This window comes from Alosa alosa, chromosome 1 (assembly GCF_017589495.1).
Source record: "Alosa alosa isolate M-15738 ecotype Scorff River chromosome 1, AALO_Geno_1.1, whole genome shotgun sequence".
Classification (NCBI taxonomy): domain Eukaryota; kingdom Metazoa; phylum Chordata; class Actinopteri; order Clupeiformes; family Clupeidae; genus Alosa; species Alosa alosa.
In genome coordinates, this window is record NC_063189.1 from 19,274,776 (window position 1) to 19,294,854 (window position 20,079).

General features: G+C 45.9%; 1 protein-coding gene across 2 annotated transcripts in view; it reads left to right on the top strand.

Moving 5' to 3' along the window:
- zswim5 (zinc finger, SWIM-type containing 5) overlaps positions 1 to 20,079 on the top strand; it is a 45,942-nt gene that overhangs the window by 1,119 nt on the left and 24,744 nt on the right. The window lies entirely within an intron of this gene.

Genomic DNA, 20,079 nt, shown 5'->3' on the forward strand with positions numbered 1-20,079 from the left:
CTTTGCATTCCCATCGTATGAATTGATCACTCTAATCCAGCACAGGCTGCTCGCGATTGTGACATATTTCGGTGCGGAGAGAATGGGCTAATGTTAATTCCCCTGCTCGAGGGAAGAAAAAAGCAGACGTGGTGGTCAAACTAGACCGTTAATAATGCTGCATTGGTATTTTACCTCGTGTCGGTCTGAAGTTGTTTGTGAAAGCTTGAAAGTGTTTCTTGAAAAAAGGCATGCATTGGATGTCAACTGTTGGATCTCGTATTAGTTAAACCCACTGTAATCCGCTGATTCAAGTCCTATAGCTGATCTTTTGTTTATTTGCTGGTAGGATAAGACAAAGGACCCCTGTCCCCTATTTTAAATTGAATATAGAATCATGTGATGGCGCACATCATTCCGAGTTGTTTTAAGTGCACTTGTTTTGCTAGGGTTATTTTCGATTAAATTCTATTTGAGCCATCAATCTGTTTTTGGGTCGACCTCGCGGACACAATAGCTTTCCAGTTCAGATGATCCGTCTCGGTGTTCCAATTCGATCACGGTAGAATAGACTATTGGTTTTCATCAAACAAAGGAATATCCCCTATTTTATACATAATCTCTAAAACTTATACATGTTATTGTGCCTTTTTGTCCGGAAAGAGACATTTTATTTTTTTATTTTATTGATATCGAAATAGACGCAATGTGTTTCGCCGGAAGAACCCGTAGGCGACCATTCACATTGTAGCTTATTGTAAATTGCATGTTTTATGACAAACGATCTATTGTCGGATGTCTGATCTGTACATTTTGTTTTGTGAGTAACAAAACTAAAGGAAAACTAGGAAACCTAGGCTACATTCTCTGTGTATTTCTCAGCGGAAGTTGTCGCTTATCTTCCCACTGGTCTTTGGCAGCAGCATGGTCACCTAGAGGCAAGGTTGTTGTTTAAGCTCTAGTGCGATATTATTTTATCAAATATAGCTAGGATATCATTTGGACGTAGCACAGAACAACTTAATGTTTTATCCCTCCCTCCTCTCTTAAAATAACGTTCTCGGAAACCACCAAATCCCCAATAACCTGAGGTGTTAAGGGCACAGGGAAGGTAAACTCACGCCCATACAACTTATTGAGTAAGGAGGCCTTGACTCATTTGATTCTATTCCATTCCACAAAGATCCTCTGTGTTCCTTTTTTAACAGGGTCTGGGTTAGTGGAAACATGATAACTTGGCTCTAATAAAGTAACGTAGGCACTGATTTGGCAGGTTTGAAAGACCTCCTTCATGAGAGAAACCACTCCCCACTGTCCATATTAGTCAGTTCCTTTCAGTCATTTTTTACTTTAAGAAATCTGAATTGATAATTGATTGGTGAAATGTCCTCTTCAATGACCTTTAGTTGGTTACACAAGGAAAATAACTTTATTTACTTTAACCTTGCATATGTGTGTGTGTTAAAGAGAACCCAAACCCATTTATGTTGTATTATGAGAATATACAAACAGGTTTTGCTTGTTTTTAAGCTATCACACAAAGCTGAAAATCCCTAAGTAGTGGACTGGAGACTGAACGCTCCCAACACCACAGTGATAACTCGACTAGTGGTCCATCATGTAAAGCGATTGTACTAGTTGCTGGCCTCAGTGATGGTACAGAGGTCACCAGCCTCGAGCATCTCCATTTGGGTTAAATGTATTTGTCCTGGCCTGGGTAGAAATTGGTGGCTCTGGCATGAACTGCGTTGTGTCTCATTGCACTATGAAGAAGTTGGAGCTTAACTGGCCTCTCTTCGGACATTTTTCCTTCCTATCAGCAGAAACTAAAGCCTCACACTGAATCAGAGGAGACTGTTGCTTGCTCCTTCCACATGGCCTCATGTCTGGCCTCCTCTTGTTTTTGACTGCGAGTAAAGGACACCACAACAAAGGGCCAGAAACCCCTAACTCAGAATCAGCCGAGTTCACAGGGGTTCATATGCAAATCCTCAGTGGACCCAAGCTAGGGAGGTTCGTAATGTCACATTAAGACACAACAATGGATGACTTTTTAAGTGGGCCTCCATCATCATAGAAACATGTCCCCCATCCCCAGTATCTCCTGGCTCTAAATCTACTGTTTAATGTAAATCCATATGTGTGCACTGCAGGTGCTGCTGTTAGGGACTGGGTGTTGTAGTTTTTAATTAGAATGATTAATTCTGCAGTTCACTTCACCCCCCCCCCCGCTCTCCTCCTAATGCACCCCCATCCCTCAGTCTTATAAAGTCCTTGGAGAGATGGCCTGGGCTTTGAGTCAGGCTGGAGGATTATTGGGTCATGCTTTGTTAGCCAGCTGTAGAAAAAACCCCTTACTCTCAGGAAAAGGGGAGGAGAGGTGTTATATGTGTGTGTGTGTGTGTGTGTGTGTGTGTGTATATGTGTGTATTGGGGGCGGGGATTGTTAAAAGTGCAGCACCCTCCTAATAGCACAAAGCTTAAATGGCTTCCTTTTATGAAGGCTGTGCTCCTCTGTACTGGCTGGGGAGAGGAGGCAAAAGTTTCTGTGGGCTCCAGCTTTTGGGAGTCAGCCGTAAGATGATGAGAGTTGTGAGTCGCTGTCTTCAGCATGCAGTGACGTGATTCCCCCTCTCTCGGCTTGGTTTAAAACCACCATGATTCACAGAGGGTCTTTTAAAAGTTCACCACTCATCCCCAGTCAGAGACTGTTCCCATTCAGGATTGTAGATCTTGGGTTTTACATTTTTGGTGTTAAAGGGGTTGCTTTAGAGTTTACACCCTATCAAAATGTGTGTGTGGGCATGTGCTTGGGATGTGTCCCTTCTTTTTTGGCTGAAGACTATTTTTTCATTTTACAAGGTCCTTCCCACTGGATATTTTTATTCATTTATTTATTTTACTTACAAAATACTATTAACATTTTTTCCAAGTGTTCTAATTTTGGGCTGAATTACAATCTGCCCCTTAGGCGCCACTGTCTGGGGTGGTCTTGTAATTCTATACATTTGGCTGGCTGAGGGAAAATGTAGGCAGCTCTGCATTTGTGAATTACAGGCTAAGAGAATAACTTCATTTGGTAATAGCTTCTGTGACCCCTCCCCACACACCACCATCACACAATGAAGACTTATTTTTGTTGTCAACCTTGTCCTTTTCCCTCAGTGTCATACAATTCTAGATTCCCACCAGAGAGGATTCTAAGCAAAAAAAACACATATTATTGAGTAAGGAGTATTACTTGTTTAATCTGGACGTATTTAATGGCTTTGTGTCTGTGATTTTAAGCTCTTTGTGTGCTTTGAGTGGTGATGCTGTTTTGCTCTTTCTAATCGGGACATATCTCATTCAGTACCGTACAAGCACGACAAGGGACCACTAATTCTGGGCCTTCCCTCATCACCCAGACAGACAATATTTAATCAAGGTAATTAATTCTGTGCCTGCGAGTCTCAAAAGAAAATCAGTACAATTCCTTCTTCAGGATTGTTGGCGCTCTTTAGTTTTTGAAGGACACATTTGGAGTAGTATTTCAAGTCTTTATAAAAATGAATTTCAAAATGGGGGAGGGGTTATGGCTATAGTGTTAATTTCGTCAGACGAGACGAGAGGAAATATGTTCGTCAACAACCTTTTTTTTCATGACTAAGACGAGACGATGACGAGACGGCAGTAATGTCCTGAAACACTGACTAAGACTATCTTAAGATGCATTATTTTTTTGTGAAAAAAAGACGAGACTAAAATGTTTTGCATGAAATAAAAACTAAGATAAAATCTCTCTTAATTTTCATCTACAAAATGAGAAGACAGAATATCTAGCTGTTACGTTTTCAAAATATTCGAATGAGTTCATACATAACAGCTTTCCTGTAGGCTAGTCTACGTGCTGTTGCTGCAACCCTGTGGCTGCAACACGAAACTACATGGAACAAGAACACTGGAGATTTCTGCCAGAGTTAGCAAGCTAACTACCTAAACTTTATGCCACAATGCTACATACCCAGAAGTTGAAGCTTCTCTCATACAAATTAACATCCCCAGAATGTCCATACGAAAATGTTCATCATGTAATGTCAACTATTTAACTAGTTAGACTGATGATGCAAAGTTTGCTAGCAAGTAAGCTAATATGGAAAGTTAAGCTAGCAAGTTAGCTATGGCTAAGATGGAGAGTCTGTTTGGGGAATATGTTGTGTTTCTTATATATCGCCATCTAGCGAGGCGGAGTAAAACATTAATACTTTGGCCTATGACAGTGTTTCTCAAACCTTTTCAGTTTCAGGACCACTTAACTAACCCTATCTAAAAAAAAAAAAAGATACAGTTCACTTCAACTTCAACAGTAGCCTATAATTAGTCTACACAATAGGCCTACTGAACCACCTTGCTTATTGTCTTTGCACTTTGCTTATTGTGTGGATTCATACTGTATGATTTAAACTGGCATATCTTAGTTGCAGAACTGTTTTTACATACAAGTTGGTTCAATATTGCAAACAACTCATCTATATTATATTTTACCACGTCTGCTCGCGGACTACTTAGGATACCTTGCGGACCACCAGTGATCCCCGGACCACACTTTGAGAAACACTGGTCTACGAATATGACAGTGGTCCAGTCAAATCTTTTACTGTCTATGGTCAAATCCCAGCCGAGCTATAACTGTAGCTCGACTTACCTGTGCATGTAAACATACTGACTGACAAAAAATCAGAATGAGTAATTATAACAGACGAGTAGCCCTGTGGACACACAATATTGTTGGAAAATTGAGATGTGTGAAAGACTAAAATGTGTTGACTAAAACTGACTAAGACTAAGATACCTTTAGTTTTCTTTTGACTAAAACTAGACTAAAATGACGAGACTTTTAGTCAACTAAAACTTGACTAACAAAAATGATATTTGAATGACTAAATATTACAAAGACTAAAAAGGACATTTCGTCACAAGACTAAGACTAAGACTAAATTAAAATAGGTGACAAAATTAACACTATATGGCTACATAGAAAATAACTTTTAGTACATGTATGTTTTCAATATGGTGTTTTGCCTTATGGTAGACATCTTGTCTTTACTCAAAATAAAGGTGTCAAAATGATGCATAAAAATTAGATGGTACTTTTTGATAACAGTCCATTTAATTGACCACATCATGGCTCATTGTCCAGATGCTTTTGCCTCATGCCTCTCCTTTGGCTTCCATAATAGCAGTATGATTTTCCATTGTTGGGACTGGCTTGCTCCCAAACGCAGAGAAATCAATGGCAAGCTTGACCCCCCACACACACACACTCCCCCCACTCCCTCTATACTGCAGGGTGGTCTGATACCCTCTGATTGAGTTTATCAGCAATTTGCTTCTCTGAGCGGCAGCCTCAGCCTGCTTGTTTGTTTCCTTTAGTGCACCGTGGCTTTTTCAAGGCCAGCGAGTTCACTCCCCTCTCTTGTCCCTCGTCCTGGCCCGCACCCCCGCGTCACCTCTCTGAGGGCAAGGTTCCTCTCCCGGCAATGCCGGCCTCCCACGTGCTGCTCGGGCCTCTCTCCCACCGCCATGTGCGTTGCTCTCCCCTCCCACAGCCAACTCCCCAACACCTAAACATTGCAGCTGCTCGTGGCAGTGGCGTCCAGAGAGCTGACCACTCACCGAGCAGCTAAGTACACAGCTGATCTGTGGTCATACACATTGCAGGAAGAAGAGGTTGACCATGTGAGTATGTGCATGTGTGTGCGTGTGTGCATGTGTGTGTGTGTGTGTGTGAGTGAGACTTTGATGCCTTATGTAAAGTGAGAAGGTCTCTAGAGCTGTAAACCCTGAGGGACTCTGTTTGATGTGTGGAGTTGTATGTCTAGGTTTGTATATGACAAGTGAGTGTTTGTGTGTGTGTCTGTGTGTGTGTTTGTGTGTGTGTCTGTGTCTGTATGTGTTTTCTGGCTTGTGCAGGGGCCGAGGTCTGCCTCACTCCTCCTCTTTGTGTTTAGACGCTGGCTCCCCTTGCTGTGGGGTGTCATTGTCAGAGGTGCAGGGCTTGTTGAGCTGCCAGCCTTGAAAGAGCTGGCTCCCAGACATGCCTAATGGACCTCATTTGGCTGTAATTGCCTGACAAATGCAAAAGAATTCCAGAGGAAACCGAAAAGGGGAGCGAAAACGAGGCAAGGCAAATCAGCCAAGCGGGCGCACAGGAGGGGAGGGGAGGGGACACTCAGTCAGTCAGTCAGTCAGTCAGTCAGTCAGTCAGTCAGTCAGTCAGTGAGGTAAGTTTGAAATGAATAGAGTCACATAGTATATGACAAGGGTTTTGTGTCCTAGACAGTGTGAGAGAGAGAGAGAGAGTTGTGAGGGTGGGGGGAAACTAGGAAGAAAAGCATATATCCTACATGGAGCTGCAGCTTTCTGTGGGAACTAGTCATGCTGGGGACATTGCGCTTAACTGGAGGGTGTGGAGGAAACTCTGGCATCTGTATGCGGTCAGTCACCCACCCCCAGCTCCTTTCATCCAGCTGAATTTGTGCACAGGGAAGCTTTTTTGTGTGGCCATTTCGCATGGAAACTTAATTTCCCCCAGTCTGGACTACAGGGGAAGGATAATGTGTCATGGAGGTTGGGGTCAAATATCCTGCCAGAAGCCGAGAGAAAGAAGCCAGGCTCAATGGCAGTTAACGTGTTGTTAAACTCCCCCTTATGCAAATCTCACATGGGAGCTCTTCCTACTCTTTAAAGCCATTACTGTGGGTCCATGTGCCCTTTTCACTCATGCGAGACCGTTCAGTTATTGGCTGTGTATTCCCCTTTTCCCGTGCTTCATTTGTGCCCTCATCATGTTATAAGAATATCATGAAAAAAATCAAGTTATCTGATGTGATGAAAGGTTTTTATTTAATTGTGTTGACTTCAAAGCCAGTTTCACTGTTTAAATATCGAGTGTTGAATAACTACATGTGTCGTGTGCTTCTTGGTGGTTGACTTTTCCAGCCCTCCCCACATTACACTACATACGAGTTTCATTGATTAGCTACAGAAGTAGAGCTTTTAAAATCAAAATGTTATTCTCACTTTTGTCCATGCAACAACACAGGCCACACAGCGAAATAGTTATTTGGACAAACATCTAGTGTGGCTATGAAATAACAAATACACATACATGTACATCAGAGCTGTAACGTTAGTATGCTGTAGCATAACTCCTTGGCTACTTATGAAAATATTTTCCTGAGATGTGAATGATTGGCCTAGTTTTAAAGATGAGTCGGTTAGAATGAGTGAAAGAATGACCCAAGAGAGAGCGATAGGCTAACCTGTGGTGTAGAGCTGACCTTTGAACCCTTTAAATTGGATTTGCACCCAGATGGCAGTAGCTGTCTTATGAATATTTAAACAGTTGTATGTTGGTTCTAGTTGCCTTGCTAATTGACATGTAAAGGACAGGGTTCAAAGGCTTCGTCTGATTCAATTATAGGAGGTCATTAATTGGAAAGGGGGCGTCTTTCTGGGCAAAACCTGTGAGCAAGACACTTTCTCATTCAGGGAATGGTGTCAATCTAACTTGCAAGACTATTGTTTAACACAGGCACAAAGACTTGCATTACACAAAACACACACACACTGAATCACTCTCAAACATGGGGTGAGGGCTTCTGTTTTATTTCTGCTAAATTCACTCAAGAGTTGACATTTATATTTTAAAGGCTACATCTCAAACTAAAATGCCTGCATCTATTTTTTAGTCGGGAGCTTCTGAAACAATCAAACTGTCAAAACAGTCGTGTGTGTTGTTTGCCTCAAAACGGAGCCTCAGCACTGACAGCTCCGTAGTTTGTGTATTGGGCCCTCTAGACGCCATTATCACACGTATGACGGTGCTAATGCACGGTGTGTGTTTCTCATGGCTCTTGTGGAGGATATGTCCGTTTACACCTTCCTTTTCACAGCTTTCCCACTCTCACGTCCCGTGTGGGTGGAGTGAGTGGCTCTGTCATGCTTAACATGCAGCAGTCAGGCTCGGCTGCCCTGAATAAACACCCATCTCCACACGCAGTTAAATACACATCAGGAGCAACCTCAGCCAGCCTCCCTGGCCTCAGCGCCAGGGCGTCAGGGCTCTGAGAAAGGTAGCCGGAACAGGAGCTAGTGGGCTTTTAATTTAGGCCTGGAGCCCCTGAAGAACGCGCTCACGCCAGCCGGGTATGAGGTTTCAGCCGGCAGCCTCAAATTCAGAGGGGCCAAAGCTATCATTAAGACTTAAATACATTTAGTGCTGTCTGTTCAGAGCCAGTGATTTGAGCCTACTTTTTTTTTTTTTTTTTTTTTTTTTTTTTTTGAGCTCTAGTTGGAGGCTTTGAATACGCAGTTCTGTCCTTACTTTGAACACTTGTGAGACACGACCAGAGAGAATGTTTAGGAGATTAGCAATCTGCTAGCTATGCTAATGCTTTGGTCTTGCCATCAAGATCGTGTTCTCCAGAAAAGAGTGCTTATATTACCAGAAATGATCGGAGTGGTCATATAAATAAAACATTCTTGCGGGCTGTCTTTGAGTAAAGGAAAAGCCTGTGCTCGCTCAGTTTAAGAAAAGGTAACCTAATGTGGAATTTCTGTTGTTTTTCCCTGTTGTCTTGCCTGCTGTTTTACTAGTACAAAATCAGCTTTAGAAACCAGTCAGTCTCGAGTATAAAGGCACTACAAAAGAAAGGGATTTTTTAGTGTTTTTCCCTTTGATTGGCTCTGCTGGTTGTTGGCCTGGTGCAAATAGCTTTCCTTTGTAATGCAAATATACAAAAAATAATAGTGTTCATAATGTATGATTGAACATGGCCCTTACAGATGGGAACATCTCCCAATTCTGGTACATTAAGCCCCCTCTATGAAATAGCCCTCCCCACCCCCACCCTACATCGCCTCTCTATGTCAGTCATTAGTACCATGTGGAGGAAAAAAAGAGCGATTGGCACACTGAATAATGTAAGCTCACCTAATGAGCTAGCCTCCTAGAGCTAAGCTAGCATTGAAACTAGCGTAGAATGACAAGGAATGCTTCTTACTTAATGTTGGATATTTGTGGCATTAAATATTGAAAGCCCTTCCTAGTCTAGTCTTTGCTCTAGTGCTATAAGCATTGAAGGCTTGCTTTTCAGACCACCTCTGTGGAATAGGTGAGCAATCTCTCTCTCTCTCTCTCTCTCTCTCTCTCTCTCTCTCTCTCTCTGTGTCTCTCTCTCTCTGTGTCTCATAGCCATTCCCTCTCTTTTGCCCAACGGCTCCCTTTTTCAATATTGCCTAATGATTGGCCTGGGTTTCCCTGCAGTGGCTGCTCTGATATGGCCCATTAGGCACTTGCCTTTCTGACAGCTGAAGGAACAGATGACTGCAGGAGAAAGGGTTGGAGGAGGAGAGAGAGAGGCTGTTTGTGTGATGGTGTTGGATTGGGGGTTGGGGTTGGGCCAAGTGAACTAAAAGCCAAATATGAAAGGCAAAGTAATCCAACCCGTCAAGTCCGGTCTCCAAACACACACTTGTGGGCATGAACCCACACGCACACACACACACAGACTATGAGTGTGTTTGAGAGGTCTCATTAGTCTTGTAGACCTTGCTGACTGTGGGGCTGACAGGGGTACACGTCAGAGCAGCAGTAGACAGGCAAACATGCATCGAGGGGGGTGCCCCCTGGCCCCCACCCACCCACTGCACCCCCCATTCCACTCCATGCCCCTTCCCCCAAACACACCCCTCCACATGATTAATGTGGGCAAGAGCCGCAGGGCTGCGTCTGGGACCCCCTAACCCTCATACTACGCACACATGCGCGCACACACGCACACACGGCTTAAACCCCTGCATTCCAGCTCTACCCCTCCTTAAATTCCTGTTTTTGTTTTTAATTATTGTACTTCTAAAGAAGGAACGCGAAGAGCCAGCCCGCAGGATCTGTGAGTGCTCTGTGTGAACCAGGAATTTGACTCTCAGCTCCGTTCAGCAAAACCTACAGCTCAGTTCACATAATGGGGTTTTGAGCTCTGCCGGACCCCCAAATGTGCTGCTCTGCACATAATGGGTCTGGTAAGCAAAATGTCAGCACAGGCAGTCTGCAGCCCTGTGGCAAAAACACCTTCACCTTTTCAAGAACTCTCGTCTTCTCCAGCATTTTTTTCTTTAACAAAAAAAAAGAAAAGCAAACCTCAAGGAGCTTAGGGCCAGGTGATGGTTTGTGTCTCTCTCTCTCACACACACACACACACACACCTGAGTCGTGGCTGGCCCAAGCACACAAAAGTCATGTGTGGTGCAGCGTGGAGAACAACACACTGAATAGCCGGGGACTCTCCAGGGCCCAGGGAGAGTATGGACAGGGGGGACAGGGAGAGAATGCGTGCTGTTGAATGGCTGATTGTGGCTCCTGTCATGCTGTAATGGGATCAGGGTGAACCTCCAGCCCCGGAGCAGTGCAGGCGGAAGGGGGCAGGACGGGCCAGCTATTGTTGGGCTTGCAGGGGGAGCGGAGCCCCCCAGCAGGAGAAAGCCACTGGAGGCCTTAGACACACACACACACACACACACACACACACACACACCCCAACATGGGAGGGAGTGGTTATCTGAGGCCCATCAAGGTCCCTAAAGCAAACAGAGGGCAGCTCTACTACCAGGAGGGAAGAAACAGAGAAACAGTGATCTTTTTATCAGCAGGCTACCTGTTCAAGGTTTGACTGATTACAGTGTAACTGTAAGTTACAGATAGGCCACATGTCAATCAGGCTTAGAGTGAGGGCAGCTCACCTGTAATGAAAACATAGTTGTAGGCTTAATGGTGTTAGGATTTTAATATTAAAGTGTGTGTGTGTGTGTGTGTGTGTGTGTGTGTGTGCCGCGTGTGTGCGTGTGTGTGTGGTTAATAAAATACTCTCAAGGGGAATTTCCCATGGCTTGTCCAAGGGCACACATGCGACCCCCACAGGAGTGCCCCCCCCCCCCATCCCATCCCTCTGCCCCCAAAGCCCTGATCAGGCTCCCCCTCTCCTTCCTACTCGCACTTGATTTTAAATTCAAATTTTCAGAGTTTAATTTCTCCTCTGTTGGCTGTGAACACTAAGCACTTTTTCTGCTGCGGCAGCAAGATGAGCCTGTGTGGCGTCTGAAAGGATAAATCAGTATTGAACGTGCTCAGCCTTATCTGTGGAATACAAGACATACACCCAGCAACAATGGCTTTGAAGCACAACAGATGAAATCCACAATTAAATAGTAGGCCTATCTGATCTCTCTCTCCCTTTCTCTGTCTCCTTCTCTGTCTCTCTCACTGGAAAAAAGAAACTTTTTCACTTTTCACATAATGGGGTTTGTCTTTGCTTAATAAGTTGGTGCTCCTAGGGTAGGAGATTAGTCACATTTTCTGTAGAGGGCAAATGCTATGTCTCGTATGCAAATTGAAGCGAGTTTCTGTACATCTTTTGTTACTCTTAAGCAAATGTAGTGAAAAGGACCTTGATGGCTTCAAATGGTGTTGACTATTTACCTGCATACTGATTAGCTCACACAAACAGCACAGTAGCTCACACAAACACTACACCAGCTCTGACTGACTATTTTCTCTCTCTGCCTCATAGTGTTGCTGTAACACCATACAGATATTGTGGCTTTTGTTTGCCTCCTCCTCCCCCCACCCCCAAGACATCCAATCTGGATGTTGCTGCATTGAAGTAGAGCCAGGTACACAATTTATTTTCATCAGCAGTAAATGGTGGACCATTGTGACCGTGACAGGAAAGCACAAAGGGCCGCTAATGAAAGGCAATGGCTGCAGTCCGCTCCTCATCACTGCCAGCTAGCGAGCCACCCAGCCCTGAAAACAGGTGTCCACTCGCTCACACAACCCACCCGCCCGGCCGGCCGCCTCGCGCAGGCTTCATTTAGAGAGTGATTTAAGGGAATATTCATGACCCAGCCACCTTTCATCCGGCCCTCTTCTCTACTGTTTTTGCATCTGTTCATTTTGCGGTAGGAGTGTGAGGAGTGTAAAGAGGATCAGAGAGAGCGAGAGAGAGAAAGAGAGAGATGGGGGTGAAGGGGAAGGGTATGGAGGGAGAACTGTGGAGGGAAGAGAGAGAGAGAGAGAGAGAACGTCAGCAGGGTAAATCAGTGCATGATTGAAGAGGCCTTTCTGGGATAATTCAGTTTGATTGGAGTCTCAGTCTCTCATTGCCATTCCCGGCCCAACAGGGAGACGGCCCTTAATCACGCTCATCTGGCCGCTCACGCCGCCCCGCCACCGCCGCTGCTCTCCTCTCTCTCTTCTCACTCTGCCACTCTCAGGGCTCTGTCTCAGGAGCACTAACATGGACACACCATGGCCAGAGACCATGAACGAGAGAACAGGGGAAGACACAGCGTAGATAGCGCTGTTAGATGAGAGTCATGAAGAAACTCAAACTGGTATCGGCCTGGATAGGTTTAGAGCAAAAATCTGCTGGCCACTGGTCACTTGCTCTTGACCTATGTGGAGAAAATTATTGCAGAGCTTTGGCCTTCAGGATTTGCTTGTACTGAGTTGATGTTTCACTTGAGCGGTGACATAAACCTGGCGGCTCATGTTTACAGATAGGAGGTCTTTGGTGCTGTGCTCAGGGGCATGCAGAGGTAGTTCCACCAGTCGGCAGGTATTGTGGCTCGTAATGGTGGTTCAACATTCGGCCGCTCAGTCCGCGGCCACCGGGGCGGACGTGTGGTCAAAGACCATGCTTGGCTCACCTGAGTCTCCCTGTGCTTGTATAAATTGTGGTGGGTTGTGGTCATCCTGTGTCCCATGTGAATAGAGCATGCGAACACTGTTTATCTCTCAGTACTATCGTGAAAGGAAGTGCTCTACCTATCAACAGAGCCTATCTGTCTGGCTTTTTGTGAAGCTATGGTAAGATTCCATCAGGCAGCTTTTTCACAGATGAATGTGAGCGGGCTCTCACAATGCCATTTGAGAATGGAGGTCGTGACGTGCTTTGAAAGCTGGAAAAGTCAGACCTCTATACTTATCCCACAGAAAAGCTCTATGCTGGGAACCCCCTAAGGGAGGTCAGTCATTCCAGGCTACAGGGCTTTGTGGAGTGCTGGACCATGTCATCAGGTCCTTGCCGTGCCCTGTCCACAGACGGGAACAGAAAGGACTTGGAATGCATGAAAGTTAAGCAGCTCTAAACTCACCTTGTCTCTCTTCAGTGGGGGTGGGGTATTTCCACTTCCTTGATAAAGGAGAATGGCCCTTTTGGTCACCTTGTGCGTGATCATGGGGAATCTTTCACCTGGAGACTTGTAGAGTTACTGTTTTATTATTAGACTGTTCTTTTTACTCCTAAAGAATAGAGGCCTATATATATATAAAGCCAAGGGAAGTAATGTATCTTTCCTTTCTCTAACTTCCTTAGTCTGTCTATTAACTCATAATATGATGCTCATGCATCTCCTGTTACATCACTGGACACATGTCTGGCATTTGCCATTTTGGGGCTTTCCTTCCTTTCTTCTCCCCCCTCCTCTCTCTCTCTCTCTCTCTCTCTCTCTCTCTCTCTCTCTCTCTCTCTCTCTCTCTCTCTCTCTCTCTCTCTCTCTCTCTCTCTTCCCTTCTCTGTGTCTGTCTGTCTCTTGTCCTCCCTCCCTCAGGTGCTAGAGCCTCTTCTGGCGCTGTCCAATTCAAATGGTCCACATGTGTCATAAACACACCATGTCTTTGAAGTAAATAGATCTCCACAATGGAAGTCTGCCTCTCAATTTCCCCCAGCTGAAAACCTAGAAGCCTCTTTGTGTTGCAGGCAGGCTTTATGCCTGAAACTTCAAAGCCTGCTGTCTAGTCTCGGCCGAGGAGGATTGGATTGCTATTATAGGCCTCAACTGAAAGTGGTTTAAAATGTAATAATGGATAGGCAACTCTTGGCCAACTTGAAGAGTGGAACTCTTTGACTGTTTTTATTGTCATTGTCTGGGACTGATTTGGATTCTCCCCTTGTGTGTGTGTGTGTGTGTGTGTGTGTGAGTGAGAGGCTGCATTTCACATCTCCACACATGGTTAAATCGAGTTCAGGATGTGGGTGTTTTGTAAGTGAACAAATATGTTTCTCTATGAACCATTAGCCTTATTCTGAGATTTATGGTTTTCATTAGATTGTGCTCTTTGGGGGGGAGCCCTCAGTTATGGTGAGTCTTAACTCTTACAAGTCTGAGAACATACTCTGAGTGTTTCAAAGTATGACTACTTAAAAAATAAACACTCATCCTAAGATGGTACCAGACAGTTCTGTTGGTGTGTCTGTGGCTGGCGTAGATGGATGCTTCTTCGCTTGTTTGCCGTTTTGTTGATGAATGAGTCCTCCATTCTCAGCTCCATTAGTGACAATAGGATTGCCAGGGCCCTCATCTCTCCTCACACCCCACAATTAATATCCCTCCACCCAATAGGATTGCCAGGGCCCCCATCTCTCCTCACACCCCACAATTAATATCCCTCCACTCTTGGCCTCCATGCAGGCCTGCATTATTAATGAGGCCTCTCCCAATTAAGATGGATGAGGCTGCTCTTGAGGGTATTTGTTCAGGTAAGATCTCTGCTTAGCATATCTGATGGATCTGCCTTGCGTGCACTACACTGATTAAAACCTTCCCACATCCCTGGGGCAACTTTAAAGGGGAAAACTGCACATATTACACCCTTGCACATGGCTAAGATGTGGATGCGAGGTGCCACTACCCCCACACACAACTCCCACCCACGCTGGCTCCCTTCTGTCGAAGCTAACTGGCTTTTCATTAATTCATTTATTATTAGGCCCCTATGTAACAGGATTAGCCTCCTGCACACTGAAGATGCACAGTGCTGAGCGAAGCCAAGTGAAGCTCCTGGAGACAATGGGCGAGTGGTGTGGGGATTTGAGATGGGGGTGACTAAATGAGGCCAGGCAAGGAGGCTCAAAAGCTGGCTTGGGCTCACGGAGGGATGGGGGAAGGAGGAGGGGGGGTGAGGGCGGGGCTCTAGGACTTCCTTGCAGCGCTGCCATCCAGATGAGATCTGGGTTGTTAAGGAGGGAGAGGAACAGAGCCTGCTGCCTTCGTCTTCCTCTGTCTTTTACAAGATGCGTCGTGAGGCCCTGTCCTCACCCCCGTCCACGTGCTCATTGGCTTCCGACAGAGTCGCATACTGCTCGTGATGATGGGTCAGGTCAGTGAGCGCGAGCACCGTGCGAACGCACCGCCCGATGTGCTATATTTGGGCATGGCCGGGGGAGCGGTCTCGCTCTGTGAACTGGATGTTTCCGGGCCTTCAGAAAGGTGCCGCAACGCAAGTGTACGCTCAAGGACACAACACGCAGCGCCGATTCATGTTCACGATCAGGGGGTCCAGAGTCCATTGGGGTGGTCATTACTCAAGCCCTGTCCGGAAAGAGACCGATAGAGACTAATGATCTGTGGGGTGCACCAGAGCAGAGCTTTACACTTTGTTCCGCTCGCATAAAATGGTTTAACAGCTAGCCCAATGGGCCCCAGCCAGTGTGTTGGTAGATCCGTGTGCGTCTTTGCAGTGTTTTTTTTTTTTATTATTATTATTGTTTTGTTGGCTGTGGCCCAATGTGAGTGAATGAGTGAACAACAGCATCCCTTATCTAGTACTGTGTAACTGAGTCATGTGGGGGGTAACTCTTTAACTGTTCTGTTTAGTTGTATAGTGCTGCAGTGGAGGGAATTCTCTTTTGAATGTTATTATATGTCCACATAGCACCCGTGACTATGAATAACGTTGATACTTTGGCACCATTGTGGCATTTTTGAGTGTTTGGGTGTGGTTTAGTTTTGATCCCCAGTGGTTGTGCAACACTTCAAATGTATAGGTTAGCTTGAGATGGAAGCCTTCAAGACAGAGATGATTCCACTTCAATGGAATTTCCTCAGGGCAGTCAGGAACACTGTTAAAATGGCAGTTGAAGCGATTTGCTTATCTTCCTCCGTATGAGCGAGGATTTGACTATGCAGGAACCACTCAAGTCAGATAAAGTTGTGTGTGTGTGCACAACCCAACAGTTAGATCTCTGTCTCTCAGTCTCTCTCCCTCCATTGATCACGTTAGTTTGACCGCTCTCTCTCCCTGCTCCCACTCTCCTCACCTTTCCGGACGTTTCTCTCCCTGATTCTCCCTTCTGTGTTTGCCGCTCGCTCTGCTCCTGGTGTTCTGTAGATGGAACGCTCTCGTCGGCTCTACCCCAACCCTCTGGAGAAGGCCGGCTTGCACCTTCAGCTCCTCTGTGATAATTGAATTGCCCTCACTCTTGGAAACAAGTCAGACTAGCTGGCCACCTCTCCTCCCTTCTCCTACACTTCTCCTCCCTTCTCCTCCCTTCTCCTACACTTCTCCTTTTCTCTCTGCTCTCTTTCTTTTTTCACACTTTTTTTCCCCCTCGGTCACCCCCCTGCACTCCTGTATTGTAATACTGGATCTTGGCTCAGTGCCCAGTCTTCTCCATTGATGTCTTCCTCCCTCCCTCTCTCTCTCCCTCTCTCTCTCCCTCCCTCTCTCCCTCCCTCTCTGTGAAGTCCACACACTTCTCTCTCTGTTACTGTGGTAAGGGAGGCAGTGGGCCCATGGAATTCAAGTACGCATTCCATTGGACAGACACCCCTCCTCCTTGCATAGGCCATGTCTCTCTTGCTCACACACACACACACACACACACACACACACAGTGTCTGTGTGTCATGCCAGTTGTGTGTAAGTCATTATGTTTGGCACGTGGCCCTGGGTAGGGGGGTGTCCAACCATCCTGCTCCCTGCCTGACTGTTTGGCACTCAATTTCCTCTGTCTCAAGATCCATGCTTCGAACTAACTCTCCCTCCCTCTCCCTCCCTCTGTACTCTCTCTCTCCCTCCCTCCCTCTGTACTCTCTCTTTCTCCCTCTCTCACTCCCTCCCTCTGTACTCTCTCTTTTCTCATCCTCTTTTTTGCTGTCCAGTGAACGGATGAGACTTTTCTGCACTTTGGCATCACATTAAAAGACGAACATTTTTTCGTTCATGTTTTTTTTACATCCTTTTCTTTTCCTTTTAATTTCATTCCAGACTTCCACATGCAGCTACAGCCTTGTGCTTCTTTTTTCTCTTCTCTTTCCGTGAAACTAACCCCCCTCTTTCTGTGTAGGAGAGAGAGAGAGAGAGAGAGAGAGATCTAATCCAGTCCGCTGTATGTCTGTGATCTTCCGTTTCACAGAGTTCTCACCCTGCCTCCACATGATCCATCTCGGGCCGAATCAGTTTTTAGCCGGCACCTGCTGGCTGTTCTTCACCGAATCAATATCAGTTGCTATTCTCAGTGCCTCCTTCTTCGGTTTACCTGTATAGCCGATCTTTCACCGGCTCTGAGAACTAGCCAGACCTACGTCACATAACCTAAGCCCTGCTGATGCCTCCAGCTTTTAGCTGTGTGTGTGTGTGTGTGTGTGTGTGTGTGTGTGGCGCTTGGGTCTGCTCTTCTCATATACTGTAACCTCAGACCCTGTGAGTTGGTCGGGGACGGTGGACATTGCTGAGTGGGGCGTGCATGTCTCCAGTCTCACAGCGTTTGGCTTCTCTTGCAGGAGGGAGATGTGTTTCTTAGGGTGTTTGTCTAGTAAGTGGCGTCTGTATGGATGTGGTTCTTCACTCACTCACTCACTCAGTGTGGGGAGAGCTGGCAAGACAAATTCTCACCAGACCTCTGCTTGTCTCTCCTTATTCCTTATTCCCTTTATAGGCCCACACCCACCTCCACACCCACCTCCACACCCACACCCACACCCACCTCCACCTCCACACCCACACCCAGGCCTCTGCCCTCTCTTCTGGCTCAGGCCTTGTTTTGCACTAGTTTGGGTTTCTCCCCATTTCTTATTCTCTCTCTCTCCCCTGAGTACTCCATCTCTCCATTGTGCTACCAGTGGAGGTGGCTTCAGCCCCATAGGCCTGCCACGTGGTGTGTGTCAGAGCCATCGCTGCTGTGGGTACTGTTGCCAACAGGAGTCGGGTGCAGCTGGCACAGGCATGCTCATGCTTTTGGGTGTGTGTGTGGGGGATGGTGTGTGTGTGTGTGCGCTGCAGACACCCCTCAAAGCCCAGCACACTGCGCACATTATTGCCATTGTGCTGCTGTTGCACTTGAGGTGTTGTCAGGTCTGTTGCCATGAACTTTGATCCAGGTTTTCCACCATTTTTTTGCATCACTCTTCATTGCAAAAGATGAAAGACACAGAATTAAACGGAACTTTCCGTTTCATTTATGTGATAAGCACCTCCATTGGGTTTAGGCTTTTTCTTTGCTATCTTAAAGGAGCTTCATTATGCGAAAACTCTGTGCTTGGAGCTGGTTGGCCGCTGCCTCGTCGGCCGGCGATTCCCCTCAGGTGGCCTTCTCCATCAGGGTTGGGGGCCATGCCATGAATATTCATACGGCTTTCCAGTGCTACCAGGGGCATTTCTTAAATGTGCATAATTTTCCTTTTAAGTGCCGTCACTGATGACCTTTTCTCCTCACTCCAGAAGTCCACAACAGAAGGACCGTACTTAGCAATCAAGCTGCCTTTGTGAGACAGGCCAAGACAGTGGAAAACCTCCTCCAAAGCCGGGAGCCAAAGGCCATTTCAAAAGCACTTCTATCAATATCATCCCTTTGGAGAGGGTTCGGCCTCTTGCACCAGGCTGTATGGAAGTGTGTGTGTGTGTGTGTGTGCGCTTAAATGACATGAAGAGAAAGAGAGTACAGTTTCCATGCAGCTAAGAGATTAGTCTTTCCACACAAGAGGTGCTTTGCATCCACGGCCCCATGTGTGCCTGGTCTATACGTGTATGTGTGGCACTATAGCTTCCATCATTGTTGCTCAAGCCTCTGCTTCTCTCCTCAGCCCTGCTCTATCCCTCCATTGTCTTCTGTGTTGGCTCTGTCAATACAAGCAGCTAGCCGTGATGAGTGCTGAATGCACACACACATCCCCCTCTGCATCTCTGTACTAACACCCCAATGACACACAGTCTCTGTCTGCCGCCAACCACCAACCACTGGACATGTTCTGATGCGTTGCCTCCCTTCTCTTCTGAACACCCTCTGTTTCCCTCAGGTGTGTCTGGAAAATGGTGGTGGAAAGAACACCTTTTTTAAAAAAAAAAATAAGGATTAAAAATGGAATTCGAAGTAGCTTCTAATCAAATCATTTATGTATTTTATCTCTCGTTTGAGGGTGTTTTCTTCTTTGGCCAGTTTTATTGTTTTGCTTGCATCAACAGTGCCTTTTTCTTTAGTCCGCCTTGATTCTTTGAATGAATGGGAAAAAAAAACTATTGAGTTTGCTGGCCTTGTGTGTCCCTCTCAGCATGCCGTAGAGTGGTTGTCATTGGTGAACTGCTCTTTTGAGAGCTTCAGGGCCATTTGGATGAATGGTAGTCTGGGAGTGGGCCTTTTCTTCCCAGAGCCCTGCTAAAGTGCATTGTGTTGTATTGTTTACTGAGCATTTCCTATTATTCTGTATGCAAGCTCATGTGTCAACACGGGGCTCAGTGCATCCACAGTTTTAGCTTGTTTTTTTTTTATCTCTTATTCCAAGGATTACAAAAAACTTTATTTTTTGCTAAGACTTATCAGTCCTTCCAGATGCATTTACCTAGCTTAACTTTTACTGTTGTCTTTGTACATGACCGATGAAGCCAGCAGAGTGTTCTGTTGAAAGAGGGGCTTAGTGTGTGTGTGTGTGTGTGTGTGTGTGTGTGTGTGTGTGTGTGTCCAGTGTTCACCTCATCATGAAATGGCTGTATTGAGCGTTAAGGACGATGCTTGTCGACCATCTGCACAGAAACATTCAGGCAGCATTGTTTTCCTTGCTCTGGGTTTGCTATCTGCTACTTAGCAGGACAGAGAGATAGAGAGTAAGGAAAAGAGAGAGAGAGAGAGACTGAATTCATGCAGGAGAAATGCTTCATTGATTATTACACTCCTGTGTTGCTGTGCTCTGCTGGGTAGGTTTTGCATGCAGGATCAGGTTATATTTAATTTGTGGGAGGGGCACCAGCTATTCAAAGCATGTCATGACAGCAGAGAGCCTTGC